The following is a 16135-nucleotide window of genomic DNA, read 5'->3' as shown; positions in this document are numbered from 1 at the left end:
TTATCTGGATTTGGTGTTTTTCCACCGCTTATCTAATTCCGGACACGACTATGTCGGATCTTCGAGGCAGGTTTGAAGGCGTTTTGGAGGAGGGGGGCGGACATTCCATGCTAGAGTACTTAGTCTGATGGTATCTCTCAGAATGCACCAGGCACTGTCCCTGGACGTTAAATGTCATGAAGCTGGGCATGGGAAATTCGGTGGAGCTCTTTAAACAGGCAGATCTACACTGGAAGACACTTCGGGGGATCGTGGCGCTACAGTTGCCAACGGCAGCCTATGAGGATTCTATGCTCCGCCATGACAGAACTTCAATGTGTTGGTGTGCGGTAGAAAGAGTGTTATAAACTGTGCCTCTTGGCACAAACCTTAAAAACAGGGTGGTGGTACGCACCACACTGACAAGGTATACATTTGCTTAAAATGTACTCCGCTACTGAACGATTTTTGAAGGTCTACTTAACTATCGCTACAAATTGCGATGCACCTGCCCTTCAACCGCTCGTCAATCATCCCGGTTGTAATCCTTAGGATCACATACACTTCAGTCTGAAAGACCGTTGAATATTGTCCCACGACAAAAGCCCATTTCTCATTTTGATCGGAGAGGTATAATTTTGCTTCGTTTTTTGAGCCATCGGTGTAGAAGATGTCAGTATATCCTGGCACACATTCTTCTGGTTCATCACAGTTTTCTCTTCGTTTCATGATAACTTCATATCTTCTACCAAAAAGATGTATAGGGATCCGAGAATCAGAAGGCATTGCGAAAACTTGGTGGTAGCCTCTCGTCGCTTCCGTTGTTAGGTTGCCATCGACATCCACTTGAGCGAGAGATCCAATTAATTCACAGAGCTTCTTAAAGAGCGCACAGTCAAACGTCCCTTCAATGTCCACGAACCCCCATCGCGTACTGTCTTCTCACAGTTGCGTCCTCTATCTTTGAAACCAAAGAGTGAAGAGCTGACTCACAGAGCTTTTCATGTTGGTTTTCATTTAGTGGGTGGGACCTAAGCGCCTTCTCGCGAGTGTGATGCTCAACCAGTAATTCCAGACATTTAAGCGAAAATGATATTAAGGTGATTTGCCTGAGTTTCTTTGGATTTGAATAGTCATTTTTTCCAGGCTTAGGTATGAAGACTACCATTACCTTCTACCAACAGAAAGGCACGTATCCCAAAACAAGAGATCCGCGAAAAAGACCTGTTTTCCCGGGTGGTATACTTCCTAGAGAGTCTGTATAAATTCAACTCTGAAGTTCATGAAACTACCAGCCGGTTTCCTCAGAAAGTCCAGCCTGGCCAACTCATCGTTATTAACGACTCTGCACAGCCTGGAAGTCTCCCTTTCACCTTCCAGTTCCTCACAGGATGCTCTAAAAGTGTCTCGTTCGAACTCTTTACGAACCTCCTATATTCACGCTGTGAGTTCCAGTCTTCTTTCTTATTACTTTTGAAAGCACGATTTAGAAGTCGTCTGATTGATTTGAGTCTTTGCAGTTCTCGGTTTCACCATGAAACCGTTTTACCGCGTCGAGTTAAGAAGTTCATTGAACTTTGTCCAATTCGTTTCCCTAGGATTCCGTCTTTGTATTACAGACTGTTCGTCGACAATAGTCAGACTGTGATCTGACAGTGAGACTTCATGTAGCGCTCGCCAGTCTCTAATCAACTCTATCAACTTTAAGTGCAGATTGTCAAGCCAATTACTTCGTGTCTGCTGGGCCCCACGAACTTAGGGGCGCATCCTAACTTTGCGATCATCAGACGAGCTTGAAGTGATAACATCAAACAGCTTCTCTCCTCTAGTATTACATTTGCTATTGGCCCAACAAATATGCTGAGTGTTCGCATCACAATCCGTTAAGAGTTCGGCTTCTTGATTCAGAATACATACCAGATCCCTTGGTTCTTGCGTCGGCCAAGGTCACAAAGAATCATAAGATAAGTAAGCAGAGACAACTATGGCGTTTCTCTTTCCAGCATTAGTCTCGTATTGTAAGTTGACCGCAACAAGGTCCTCGGAACAGAATTGTCTCAGCATGGTTGCCTCTAACAATTCTGACATCAGAACGCAGGCCCTCCGTCTCAAGAGTCTTTCATCGTAGAAGACCTCAGTCTCCTTGACTGATTTAATGCCACAGATTTTGTTAAAACGAGCCCATGGTTCTTGAACCAAAAATATATAAAGACAGTCTTGTAACTTTGCCAGCCTTGTCTTTAGTAGGTAGCAAGAGACTTTGGCATACTAATTTGACTAACTCCTATGTTTGTAGGCATATATGTAGTCTAATATGAAACCCGCCGCTAAGTGAAACCGCGGTTACCAGCTTGTCCTCACCTCCCGCCGAAAGTTCCGCTTTCTTGCATCCGATTTCTCTGGACATCGCCACACTTGGTGGTGCGCCAAGAAACTTCGCCTTCTTTGGCAGTGCCTTCCGTTGTCGTTGGCTGGGAGCCCTCCCAGATTCACGGTGTCCGGGCTGCATGGATCTGTTTCCACATACCGAAATTAGACCAGTTGTGTTGGGTCTACCAGCTTGCCTTTCTTCCGCTTTTCCTGGTAGAGGCGGAGAAGAAGGTTCTGACGGGCAAGCCTACAGTCTCTTCCCCTTTGCGGCTGAAGTTACCTTCGGCTAAGCCTTCCTCCGCTTTTTTTGGAGGAGTTAGGCAATGCTGTCATCGGTAGGGCGGCCGTAGTCAATTTCCCGTTCCTTTCATTAAGGGAGCTTCTGTGCTACTCTTTCTGGCTGATCGGAGCGAAGAGTCTGTCTTTCACAGATTTCTTCGTGTGTGAACATGAATCTGGTCAGGCCTCCAAAATCAATGCCTCAGCTATGACATGATTTCTCAAAGTCGCAAGTGGATTCGAAATCTGTAATTTCTTACCACTTAGAGAGTTACAATCCTTTGTTTCCATCTTTATGTGTTTGTGAACACCATTTATATAGCAGCAAATTATCACAGGATCCGCATGATCTCGGTATGCGTCTCATCATTTGCGCTGCCTTTTCTGAAACCAGTTGGGATTATGACCCCTCAATATCATCTCTTTGAGTGCATCCTCTTCAAACTTCTTCACGGACCAGCTCTGATTTCCAAATTCGCGAGAACGTGCATTTCCGGATGGCACATATTGAACCTGGTGGAAAATTGCCTGGTGGTCGCTATGAATACAGTGCTCAGTGGAAAACCAGATCATTCTTCTCGTCAATGTGGTACTTACATATGTCAGATCGACTATTGAGCCCAACGCTTTCCCATGAAAAGTGGATACGTTTCCAGTATTTGCAAGCACCAAGCAGAATTCGGCCATTGGTATTCATAGTTCCGCTTCCCCAATCCACAGCCTACGTGTTGGAATCACCCACTATGATTTTGGGGTCCCGGCTTCTTGCACCCGCATTCCCTCGAATTCTACTATTGTTGCGCTTGGTGGATCATGGCAACTATATATGTAGATCCAAATTATTTTTGCTCTGACGAATCCAACTTCCATCACTCCTTAGATGCTTGATTTCCACACGCCTATATAACCACCTTAACAGTTACATCTGCAATCCAAGCACCACACACTCTTATTGTTGCGATAAGACTCGCTTTAATTCCCTTCTCATACATGGTTTGTGAGAGTAGGTCTTGCGCTACCTCGCAGTGGTTGAGGTTGATTTGTATCAACCTCATTTCGTCACTGCATCCAAGACTCTCCTAAAGATTGAGCATCTACTACTGTGGAGAGTCGATAGCCTGTTTCCGTTTGAAAACATACATTCAGTGTCAGCCTTGCTCTACCTGGATTCTGCACCTTTTTGATCTACCACCGGTGCATTTCGCTGCTATTTGGCTATTCAAGGCATCTAAAGCAGCGCTTGAGGGGGACCTGCTCTCGGAGTCGACCATCGACGTTCAGCCGTCAGCAATTTGAACCTTGATTCAGCTGGTAAACTTATAGTTGCCGTTTGTGAGCCTGTATGATTCCCTCAGTCCCCTGATTGCGGAATCTTGCAAATCGAGTGATTTGAACTGCTTTTTTAGGGCCTCGCAGATATCCCCCTTGGTCGTGACTTCATCAATGTATCACAATCTTTTGTTTTTTTACCCGTACTTGTGCCTCTTCAACGAAGGACCTCCCCACCTTGCCGAGAAAATTTTTGGCCGTTTTGCATGGAGACTTCTTCAGCTTCAGCAACAAATCTCCTTTTTGGGAGTGTTTGATTCGGCTGTCGCTTTCTCCAATGTCCATCAGCTCCAGATTGGATTTGACCCTCCTGAGGATATTGACGTATGCCATGTCACCTTTTTTTTTTGAGATGACAATTAAGTTGGACGGTAATCTGTCACACTGTTCGTTCTGCTATTTCAAGCTTCCCCGGTACATTTTTGGGGATTTACCTTCCTTGGGTAGATTGGAGCCGGCGCGGCTGTCTCCACGATTCTGGTCAGTTTGTTGGTCTTCCCCTTTTCTAATGAGATGTCTTTTTGGCATTTTGCGTCCTGAGAGGATCCAAAAGAATCGTTCGCTCTCCCTCTATTTCTCTTTTCAAGTTTACCGCTCTTTGGATTTTGAGGGGGTGTCACTTAGGTTGCCTGAGCGACACTTGGAGGCATTTTTTTCGTCCTTGGCACTATTGTAGAGTACACGAATGGCTCTGACCATGTTTTTAATGGCCTGGTGAAGATTGTGTCTGTCCTTTATGGATTCGGGCAACTCTATTATCTTTAGTTTCCATCTGAATAGGACGAACGATGATTCGTCCATGTTTAGACATTGTTCCCCTATATGGTTTTCCCACTGTGCACTTCCATGTTTATTAGCTTCCGGGAGCTTTCTTGATCTCCTTCCTTTACCAACGTTGATTTCGGGGGAGATCGCAGGATGAACGAGGTTCTCCTAAATGGATTAAACAATAGTTCCTGCGACATCTTCCGACTAATTGTAGGCATCCCACTGTGAACTGATGAATGATCAGTTTGGGAGGCACCTTTCCGTATTTTTGGAACAGGCATTCTTGGGAGTGATGTACTCCTTTCAACTTCGTCTTTCTCCAGGCTACTTGTAGTATTCTATGTGATGGTGACCAAGTAATTGAATACCGGAGCACTGCAGTTGAAGGATTTCGAGTGAGCCTGCTTTCCTGCTCCCAAAAGCCGTCGGAACTGGTGTTCAGTGCTCTTGCACCGTAATTTTTTCTCACCTTTGTTTCTCCATATTGGTTTCGTGTTTTGAGTGTCCTTCCTATAGCCATTTTTGTCCACGGGTGGGTGTTTTCCTCCTGCTTAACCGATTTCCATGTGCTGAGATACCATTTGTTCAATCAGACGCTGATCATAAGGGAATGGTGATCACGTCGGGGTAACACAGGGTTTCACACTTATGAAACGCTTTCTGTGCTAGTTTGCTAAGACTTGCTTTTCAAGCAACGAACAAGCCTGCGGCAGTAGTTTTGACCTTAAGTCTGTCAATAGCAAATGTTGTTGATCCTACTAGAACCAGAAAAGAAGACAGAGGTATCGACTGATGTTCTTGTTAAAGAGGAATATTGTAAGCGGCTTGCACAATTGAAGAAATGGGGAGCTCCACATCTGAGACCCGGCGGCGATGGTCATCAATGGTTTCCTTGCTAAGCAACAAGCATAATGGAAAGGAGTTAAGGGTAGTTGCTCGTTCGTGCAGAATAGCAAAATACAATTGAAAGCGTGGTCATTCTCCTGGAAAAATAAGTCAAGAGGCAGATGAGCTGCACGGCTCATCGTCAACTAACTTTCTTTGTTAAACCGAAACATGATGACATTGATTATGTATTGACCCACTGTAGTATCCGCAACATTGCGGCATGTGCAACATTTCATTTGCCTTGTCCAGTGACAATCTGACGAGAAAATGCATTTAATAATATGCAGCCTTTCTTGTTTTTCTCTCGTTTTAGCACTCCTTGCCTTTTCCAATTTACTCGTTTCGATTTTCTAATTACCACAGATACAGATATTAAAAAGCGTTGTCAAATACATTTGGGTTGTTATTTTTGCACAGAAGATTGAACCTGCCCGATGGAGTAACCAGAGGAGGTTCTTTGGACAAAAATCAACCACCATAACAATTCCGGTTCTCTGTCATCAGAAGGAGATGCTATATGGAGTTCGGTATTCTACATACATATATTAAATTTTCGTATCTTTAAAATGGAGGAAAAGCAATAATTTACGGGTGGTCACTTCATAGATCATCATAAATCTAGTAGATTATCTTCAATCTTGAACACACACTTTGCAAATGTCTTTTCCATACAATCTCCCATTATTCAACAATTACTCATTCTTTTCTCTTCCGTTGTTGTGGGGCAAAGACGAATTTCAGCATTCACTCTATGTAAACTGCTCCGGTTTCTGTTTGTCATCACTAAACATTAAACGCAAACACAAATAGATTAGAGCTCATAACTCAAAATGTTCCTCAGGGTTTTAGATGACACGTTGTGAACACTAGCTGATCTATTATGCTATTCATACACGTGTCCTGCGAAATTCCTTTGGACTTATCTCGCTCCTAGTACAAGTCCTCCTTCGATGCTACGGGGAAAGTGTCAGAAAACCATAATTTCCGAATTTTGGAAACACATAATGGGGATTCCTAGCCTAGACCGGGTTTCTTGCTCAGATACAGCAGGAGTTTTTCTCTATCTTTCGGAGGATGGTATTCCCTAATTCTTAGGCAATGCTGACGTTTACAGTGTAGAGAAAGCAAGCCTTGGAAACCGATCGGGGAGACGATGTCAAGAGCAGATCCAGGACGAAAAGGAGGTGTCCCTGCAGATGAGTATAATTATATTAGATATGCTGCAGGATATCACGGGCATGCTTTCGTGACATTACGTAATGTTGACTATGAAATCAATCACCGGGCTTTCAACTCCTCGTCCGCTCAATCCTTGGAGAAATCATATTCCAACGAACTTTCGATGAATGGATAGCTCAGTAATTTTATGAAGGTTTTTTTGCACATCCACTCCTCTGTGGTTATTTTCTACTGATTCGGCAATTCGGGGAGCTTTGTGAATTACTTTCATCGGATGATTGATGAAACAGGACATTTCGATTATTCATGTGAATCGGGCTCTGCATATAGCAATTATCATAATTAACAAAGGATAATGAATATTTGGCAAAGACTGTCTAATCCGTGGGATTAGGTTGGGTACAATTAGGAGCAGGTCATTACCCTTAAACTGAGAATATCTGGATATAATTTCAATGAAATGTCATATGTGGTTCAAATGGACATGTAAAGTCCTTCTAAAAGGCCTATAGAGCCAGAAACCTAAATATTCGGGAACATGATCACTTGACTTTAAATGACTATACAGGATACAGAGAAACAGTGTAATAATCCAGGTTCACCATGCATGATTGCTGGTAGGATAATTACCTACTTTAATCTGGAAAAAATTGCTCCATGGAGTTGATACCTAACTTAGTTGCCCTGAAGCTCGTCCTCGTCCTCTTCCTCACAAAACCTGCAGGCAGTGTCCGTAGATATCCCTAGCTTCCCTAGATGATAGTTCAGCCGACAATGAACAGTGAGAATTCCCACTATGATTCGGAGGTTCTTTTTGGTGAAGTTTAAGCAGTCCTTTGTGCGCATGGGTTCGTATCCCCCAATAAGCACCCTGGACCGCTCCATCCCTAGTAGGCCCGCCCAGTATAGTTCCCTCAACCGTTTCGCTTCATTTCTTAGATTCATAGCCGTGAAGCGGTTTCCGATTCCACAGAAGGGTTTCGGCCCGTGTAAGGGCGTCCCTGCTCCCTTCTTGGCTAGTTCGTCCGTTGCCTCGTTGCCTTCCAACCCAGCATGGCCTGGAACCCAAAGTATCCAGACCTTGTTGGACGAGCCGCGTGTATTCAGTTTCTCAAGGCATTCCCATACCAGTTTAGAGTTCACCTGGTTGGACCTAAGTGCCTTGATCGCTGCTTGGCTATCCGTGAGAATAGCTATGTTCTGCCCCCTTTAGTTCCTTTGCAGATTAAAGGAGGCACATTTGTCTATGGCGTATATTTCCGCCTGGAATATGCTAGTGTACTTGCCCATTGCCTCAAAGTACATTTTCCTTGGACCAATGATAGCGGCACCCGCTCCCTCTGCTGTGAGGGATCCGTCAGTGTACCAAGTAATTAGTTGCTGGTTTAAGCTGTATGTCGCAGCCAAGCTCTCCCAGTTTGTCTTGTTACTCCAACGTGTTTCAAACTTCTTATCGAAGTGAAACCTCGTTGTCATGTTATCCCTTGGTATCAGTAATTCGGGATACCGCCTAGAAAGAATATCGATCTTCCTTCGATTTAGGCAGCTCCCGCCTCACTCATACTACCGGCCATCCTGAATATTGATCTCCTTGCCTGCATCTGTATGTGCAGATGGAGAGGGGTAAATCCCAGAACGTCCTCCAGGGATGCCGTTGGGCATGTCCTCATTGCCCCACTGATACACACGCAAGCCAGCCTTTGGAGCTTATGTAATTCTCTGGCTTGTGTGCTGAGTTGGGTTCTTTCTGCCTAGATTACCGCTCCATAGGTAATCATTGGCCTTACTATTGCAGTGCATATCCAAAGTAGTACCTTCGGGCTGCAACCCCATTTTTTTCCTGCTATGAATCTGCAAGTCATCAAAGCCCTCGTGGCTTTCCGACAAGTGTTTCCGACATGTGTCTTCCAGAGTAATTTTTGATCTAGCGTAATTCCCAAATATTTGACCTCTGCTTCTGGTTTCACCTCTATATCATGTAATGTTATGGCTCTCAGGTGATCCAGCTTTCGCCTCCTAGTGAATGGTACTATGGTGGTTTTAGCTGGGTTGGTCCGCAGTCCCACCTTCCTGCACCAGGCACTAGTAACCCTTAATCCAGTTTGGATTCTATCACATAGGGTATCTTCATATTAGCCCCTACAGATTAAAACAATGTCGTCCGCGTAACCCTCGACTTGTATTCCAGTATTTGTTAACACGTCCAGGAGTTCATCCACTACCATACTCCACGTCAGCGGCGGTAGTACCGTACCCTGTGGATAGCCTTGAGTGGTGTTCCTGATAATAGAATTTGTACCTGTCGGCACCTCTATTTGCCTGCTTTCTAGCATTTTGCCCATCCAGAGTGCCAGGGTGTTTCCCACTCCTTTGCGGCTCAGGAAATCTTGTATCTCTGTGTGCGATGTGTTGTCGAATGCTCCTTCGATATCCAAAAACGCGCACAGTGCAATTTCTTTTGTTTCTATGGCATCCCGTAGTACCTCTGTCAGCTGATACAGAGCAATTTCAGTTGACTCTTCTAAGGTTACGTAAACGGGCGCAAATTGCAAGTACCGTTAATGTAGATAATTTTGAGGGTACTCTGGTATACCGGGTCTCTTTGGTAACAATGGTTCCATTTGGATCAGGGGCCTGTGTCTACTGCACTCACCTTGAGAATACCTAAGCCTTTTGGACAAACTTCCCTTCCGAAGAGACATCGTTTTTCTAGCAAGCCAGATAGGAGATTCCTCTAAGGGTGCGCCCTTACGAGACCCTCACGGGAGGTGAAACTTTAGCAGGTTGACTTATTTAATACCACAACCACCTCGAATCTAACTCCGTCGTATATGAAGCATGCCTGGACCAGTTCTCAACCCCGAGGTATGCGTTAGCTATAGACTCCTCTCAAGGCAGTGCTGTCATCCGCAGCAGGCACTGCAAGTTTACGCAGCTTATGCCATCCACCAGTAAACCGGTGAACTATTCTCCAATAACCGGAGGTCGTTGTGGCATGTTCGGATATCTCAGGTGTATTGGTGCTGCGATACCCAAGACTTGTCAAAATTCACCCTTCTCTCTCGAACCCTTACATATCTCTCAGTGTAATCGCGCTATTGGTCCATCATGTTCGTACGAATTCTTGATTTATATTCACAGAACTAAATGAATCCAATATGTAAAGTGTAAAAGTACCTTAATCGAGCACTTGACGACTTTACCAACAGCCTTGTGTCGGGCTGCTGTTAGCTGACGCGCCAGGCCTCAGGACATTCACCTACTGCATCACGGCCAGCAACTCAAAGTGAACACAGCGTTTCCCGATTCCATCTCATAGAGGTTTTTCTTTGGCCATTTTGGTGTTGATTCAACCGACGAGGTTGCTACTCCGTCTGCCTCCTTGTCACCTTCGAGTACATCTATTTGGGTCAGTTCAAATTCGAACCAGTGTTAAAAAAATCATTTACAATCGTGGGGGGTTTGCCAATACCTGCATGAGTCTTCGATAACATCGCTCTCACAATAAAAGAGGCTTGTTGAACGGAACGGTTGGTATATTTCGGAACGCCTAGGAAGGTCAATTTGTGCGCCATCCTGCGATAGTGATTTCCATTATATGGTATAATCCCCAATGGAGTATTGACCCTTTCTTAATGTTTCGATAAAAAGATGCATCGCTGGTGGAATCGGGTCTAGATTGGTGAGGAAAAGTAAACCCAGAGTAAGTCACCTAATAAGTGCAGAAGAGCGTTCAAACTTGAGAAAAGAGAGGGCTGGGCAGAGTTAGACCAGAAATCTCCACATGATAATTCAGCCTCAACACAAGCCAGATGATCCTTCCTGCACTTAGTTATCAGGGACTTCACTGAAGATTACACAGCGTTAAAGTGAGCAAAATCAGTGTGGCTTCAAGAGAACTTATAGTTTTCCTTCTTTCGAGTTTTGGACGGAGGTCATCATAGATTTTGGTATTGAACCAGAGTAGGTACAGCCGCAGGGAGCTAAGGAGAAAGGCATGTGACAAGCATTTTCCTGTTCACTACCTTGTAGAGTATGGAGCATCCACACCCTCCCCTTTTAAGGTTTTATTGAAAACAAAACGATTTCAGAATTTCTTCGATGATATTCTGCGGGCTTATTGAGATGATTTTCAAAGAGTCTTCCGAGCCTCACCTCTCTGAGTAAAATCGTGGAGAGTAGCAAATTAGATGCTCTGGGTCTTCAGGTGTACAACCGTATTCAGGAAAAACAGGAGAATCATCCAACCTGAATTAGATACTTCATTAGATACAAGTTGCTATTGCGCTATTCGAATATAACCTGTAATAAACGGACAGTCAATCATAAGAAGAGTTTGAATTTGAAGCGAGCGAATATTGCCATACAACCCGTTTTGTTTTAGCAAAAAGGGGCTCTGCCAAGATCGACTTACATTCCTTGGTAAAAATAAGGCCCTGGTCGTAATTATGAGAAACCGTTCAACTAAAAACTTGAAAGAAAGCAGAAACCCGAACTAAGTTTCGATCATGAGTGAAGGGTCGACCCTTAGCTCGATGAAAAACCTGAGGCTTAACCCAGATCCTTTTCTGCAAGTTAAAACCAATCCAATTGGGATCCAGTTCTTAAGGGACAAATCGAACCAGGCCCCTCCTGTCAGCACTTCTGACCCAGACTAAAATCGGCGCCACCTACTCAGGATAAAGTTTTCTCAACAGTAGCCGTCTGTCTTGGGGCAGCAAACAGCCTTGGGATAAACCGCATTTGGCCTCCGAGTAAACCACTTTCAGGCAAACCATAACCACGGACTACAGACAGTTTAGGAGGAATCCCCTCCTAACTGATTGGACTGCATCCTCACAAGGCACTAAGCTTCGTTTTGAGCACACGTTTTAAGAGCACACTCAAAGCCGTCCCTGCTTGATGCAAGAAGCCACTAAAAGGGATAAAAATTTGTGGGCTAGCAACCTGCACATTTTAAAACTTTATTACTAGTCAAACGTCAACAACGTCTCGGATAGGGACTGACCTATTAGGTACGATCTTTGGCTATCGAAAACGAACCATGATTGGTTTCTGGAATGTGGACACGCTCCTCAACAACGGTAGCTAGGGTCCTCACAATGCTCACTTTCTCTAACTTGAGCGGGAATTCAAGCAAAATAAACTGGACTTTCTGGGCCCTCTTGCAGCAATGTGCTTTTGTAGTCTGGAAAGCCAAGAGGCAGCAGACGCGAATCCGGTGTCGGGTTCCTTCTGGCGGCTACAGCGAGGCACGCTCTCTTGACCCGGGATTTTTGATCAGGTGGTGTCTTCTGGATGTGCGTAACAAGAGAGGCGCTGACACCGACCTCGAAAGGGATCACCATCTGATGGTCGATTACGTTCACTTGCGTGTTGCATCCTCCACTTCTCGCACGGTTGGGGAGCTGCGACATCCTAAGTTCAACATCGACTCATTGTACGACCCAGCTGTCGTTCGACAGTGGGAGAGCTATCTTGGTGATCAAGCAACAAATCTACTGAGCAAAGCTTTTGCGAATATCGATGAACATTGTGCCACCATCAAAAATGCTCTTTTCTCGGGTGCTGCACAAGTCGTCGGCTACGTCCCGAAAGAACGTCATAAGATCTGACTAACTGCGGAGTCGTGGAAACAGATCGATGAACAGAAGGGGTTGATTGCAAGTGTGACTCCGATTCCGAGCGAACTTTCGAGAGATTCAGCGTAGTATACGCCGTCAAAACAGAGAATTTTCTATTGCGTGGGTCAGGGAAGCGGAGGATACCACAAATCAATGCACTCAAACGGAATGAAGTCACTGGGTTTGACGGTCTCCCCGCAGACCTATTTATCGCTGCATTTGCAGTTACAGCATATCTGCTGCTTCTACTCGTATGGGAATATTGGGGATCCGAAACCATTCCCAGAGAGTGGAAGAAGGGGATGTCCGTTAAGAATCCAGTAAAGGGCACCCGTTTCGTGTATAACAATTGGAGCACATCTCAAAAACTTGATCGAAATAGAGCAGGATGGTTTCCGCTTCGGATCTTCCTGCATTGACCACGTCAACACCAACCTTCAATGCACCTGCTCTTCATCGATTTCGAGAAAGCGTGAAGAGGGGGTGTGTCTGGAGTGCTCTACGTACGAGGGGCATTCCGGAGAAACTAGTAGCTATTATAAGAGCTACATATGATGACGTAAAATGGCACCAAGGTAAAATCTCGGAGGATTTTGAGGTGCAAAGCAGAGTCTGCCAGGGTTGCATCCAATCACCGATATTATTTTTTCTTGCTATCGGTAACGTTCTTCATGCTTCCTTGTCTGCAGGACGTGGAGGAATTCAATGAACAATGACACCTTTCTTCGAACACCTCGACTACGCTGATGACATTTGTTTGCTCTGTCACCGGGTCATGGACCTTAGCCGAAAGCTCTGAATTTGGAAAGAGAGATAAATAAGGTTGGATTGAAGATAAACACCAACAAAACGAGGGGTCATCGCATTCTCCTTATTAGCTTTAATGGGGAGAGCATCGAATCGAATCGATCAATTTGTATATCCAGGAAGCGTGGTTTCTGCCGACGGTTTCACTAGCCTGTCTAAAATCTGGGAACGCAGTTATCTCAACGCCAAGATCAAGTTGAGATTGTTCTGTGCCACTGTTCTTTCTGCGTTGCACATGGAAACGAACCTCCCCACTCCACTCCAGACTTTCATCAATACCTGTCTGCGTCCTATCATCGAAGTAGAGGTTTGACATTCGTATGCGATGTGATTGGAAGACGGAAGTGCATTGCAGGCTATGCCATGTAGTGGAATCTACTTTCCCAAGATGGCCGACGAGTGGGTCGCCCCAAGAGCTCTTAGCGCAGAATAGGAGAGGAGGAGTGCAAGCATCTCGGGAAATCGTGGGTGGAACTGAAGGCAAACACACGGGATTCATGCCTACTTTGATTCCTCTCAGGTGGTCTGTAGGCTTCACATTATAGCTTTCGAGCACCAATTTTCTAGGGACTTTCTCGGTTCGTGCGTAGCTAAGATCTGCGATGCCTGGGAGGGCGTAAAACTCAATGTCATCCTTTACGACGAGATTCCCAAGAGACCGGTCGATCGCATCTAGTTGCTAAGGATCCGCATGGATATGAACAAACTCGTCCAGATACTCGGCAGATACTTCCTGTAACCACCATGCCATGACAAGAGTTGCTTTAGATAGTAGTAAACCTTGACATGTCATCGCTGAATCCTCGAGGAATCAAAGTGTAGGTCCAGAGAACCACCTGCGAGTCATCCCACCACTGCTGCCGCTTTTCCAGCGACTCCCCCCTTGCCACCTTCTAACTAGTATGAGCTACGTACAAATAGGATAAATGACCATTCATGCTTATACAATCAATACACAAAACCCTTCATATCCGAAATGTTCAGCTTCCGGTTTCCCGATTAATTTCAGCTCCTAATCAAGATCATCACGGTGGACTAGAGGGCAATGTAGCCAGTATTGCTTGCCCGGCATTATTATCTTGATTTGACTCTTACGATTATCAGCGCTAGGTCCGCTTTCGCTGCCTTGTCTACACTTTGGAAATGGAGTCATCTCAACACCAAAATCAAGTTAAGATTGTTCCGTGCTTCTGTGTTGATATACGTAAATAGCAAAAGAAAGTAACCCCCACTGTCATACGAAGGGCCAAACCTTGGTGAACAACTGTCTGCATTGTATAATCGGAGTACGCTGGTCTGATACTATTTCAAACGAAGAACTTGGTCAGCGTACAGACTTGAAATCCGTCACGATTTGAGGGGAACGTGGAAGTGCCAGTTAATAGGTCATACCTTAAGGAGGGGCGACAATTCCATTGGTGGCTACGATGGAATGGACCTTGCTAAGAAGGGGGTGAGTGGGTTGCCCCGGGAGCACTTGGAACAGAATAGTGGAGGAGGTTTACAAACGTCTTGGGAAGTACTGAGGGTAGTTAAAGCGCCTTTCAACGCTCCGTGTACAATGACGCGTAGGCAGGGTTGACGTGGTATGGCCACCAAGAGATGAATGGAAATGACATGATACTTACCGATATATTCTACCACACTATGTAAAATGCTTTCGTGCTTTCCACAAGCGCTACCACAGTCTGGTGGTTTGCGGACCGAGACTCACCATCTCCCCCGAATATGCGGCAGTAGAATTTTGGAAATTCTGGCCCAGTAACAGAAAGAATTCGATAAAATGTCGCACCGAGGATGGTCCGATTCATTAAAGTCTTTGGGTTTGTATCCCCCATGAGCACCGCGGACTGTTCCATTCCTGGTAAGTTCGTCCAATAAAGCTGTCAATGTCATACCCATGAACCCATTTTCAACTCCACAGAAAGCCTCTGGCTCATATAGCGGCGTCGCTTTTCCTCCCCTTACCAGCTTGTCCGCTCCTCATTGCCTTCTAACCCAATGTGGTCTGGAACCCAGAGCATCCACACCTTATTGAGTAAGATGAGCGTGTTCAATCTGTTAAGGTATTCCCATGCCAGTTTGGAATTTACCTGCTTTAATAACCGCTTGTCTGTCAGTTAGGATAGCAATATTCTACCCCCTGTAGTTCCTTTTGAAATCGAAAGAGGCACATCTATCTATGACGAATATTTCGGCCTGAGATATGCTGGTATACTTACTCATCGTTCAAAGTGTATTTTAGTTGGACCAACGACCCTAATGCCTGCTCCTTCTGCCGTAAGGGATCCGTCAGTGTACCAAGTAATCAGTAGCTGGTTTAAGCCCTATGTCAATGCCACGCTCTCCCAGTTTGCTCTGTTGCTCCAGCGTGCTTAAAGCTGCTTATGGAAGTGAAATTATGTTGTCATGTCATATCTTAGTATCAGTCATGTGGAATGTCAGTTTTCCTTCGCCCCACTAGTAGGTATGTAGGTAGGTATCAGTGGCCGCTCCGAGGAGCGCTTTGGTGCGCCGTTTTAATGCCACAAACTCCTAAGACCGTGACTGTTGTTATAGGAAGGAGAGTCCAGCCGGCTCGGATCTTCAGAGCCAGCCCGTAGCATTCACGAAGGAAAGCAGCTCTCCGACCCTGCAGCTAGAAATCTCTCTGAGGTCCCCAAAGAATGGTTTACCCAGTATCCGCAGCCTGACTCTAGCCAGAGCTGGGCAATCGCAGAGAACGTGCATGAAGGTTTCCCCTCCTTCTCCGCAGCTTCGGCAATGTGAGTTGTAAGGTATGCCGAGCCTAGCGGCATGGTACCCTATGGGCCAGTGCCCCGTGCAGACCGCCGTAATCTTGAATACATTTGCACCGTCTGGCACAGGAGCTCTCGTGATCGGGCTATGTTATAACCGGACCAAATTCTCCT

At 45.3% G+C, this 16135-nt stretch overlaps 1 protein-coding gene across 5 annotated transcripts in view; it reads left to right on the top strand.

Annotated features, from left to right (window-relative positions):
- LOC119647233 (cyclic nucleotide-gated cation channel subunit A) overlaps positions 1 to 16135 on the top strand; it is a 142024-nt gene that overhangs the window by 57442 nt on the left and 68447 nt on the right. The window lies entirely within an intron of this gene.

This window comes from Hermetia illucens, chromosome 1 (genome assembly GCF_905115235.1).
Source record: "Hermetia illucens chromosome 1, iHerIll2.2.curated.20191125, whole genome shotgun sequence".
Taxonomy (NCBI): domain Eukaryota; kingdom Metazoa; phylum Arthropoda; class Insecta; order Diptera; family Stratiomyidae; genus Hermetia; species Hermetia illucens.
Note: the sequence above shows the minus strand (reverse complement) of the source record. Positions and strands in the feature narration are given on the sequence as shown.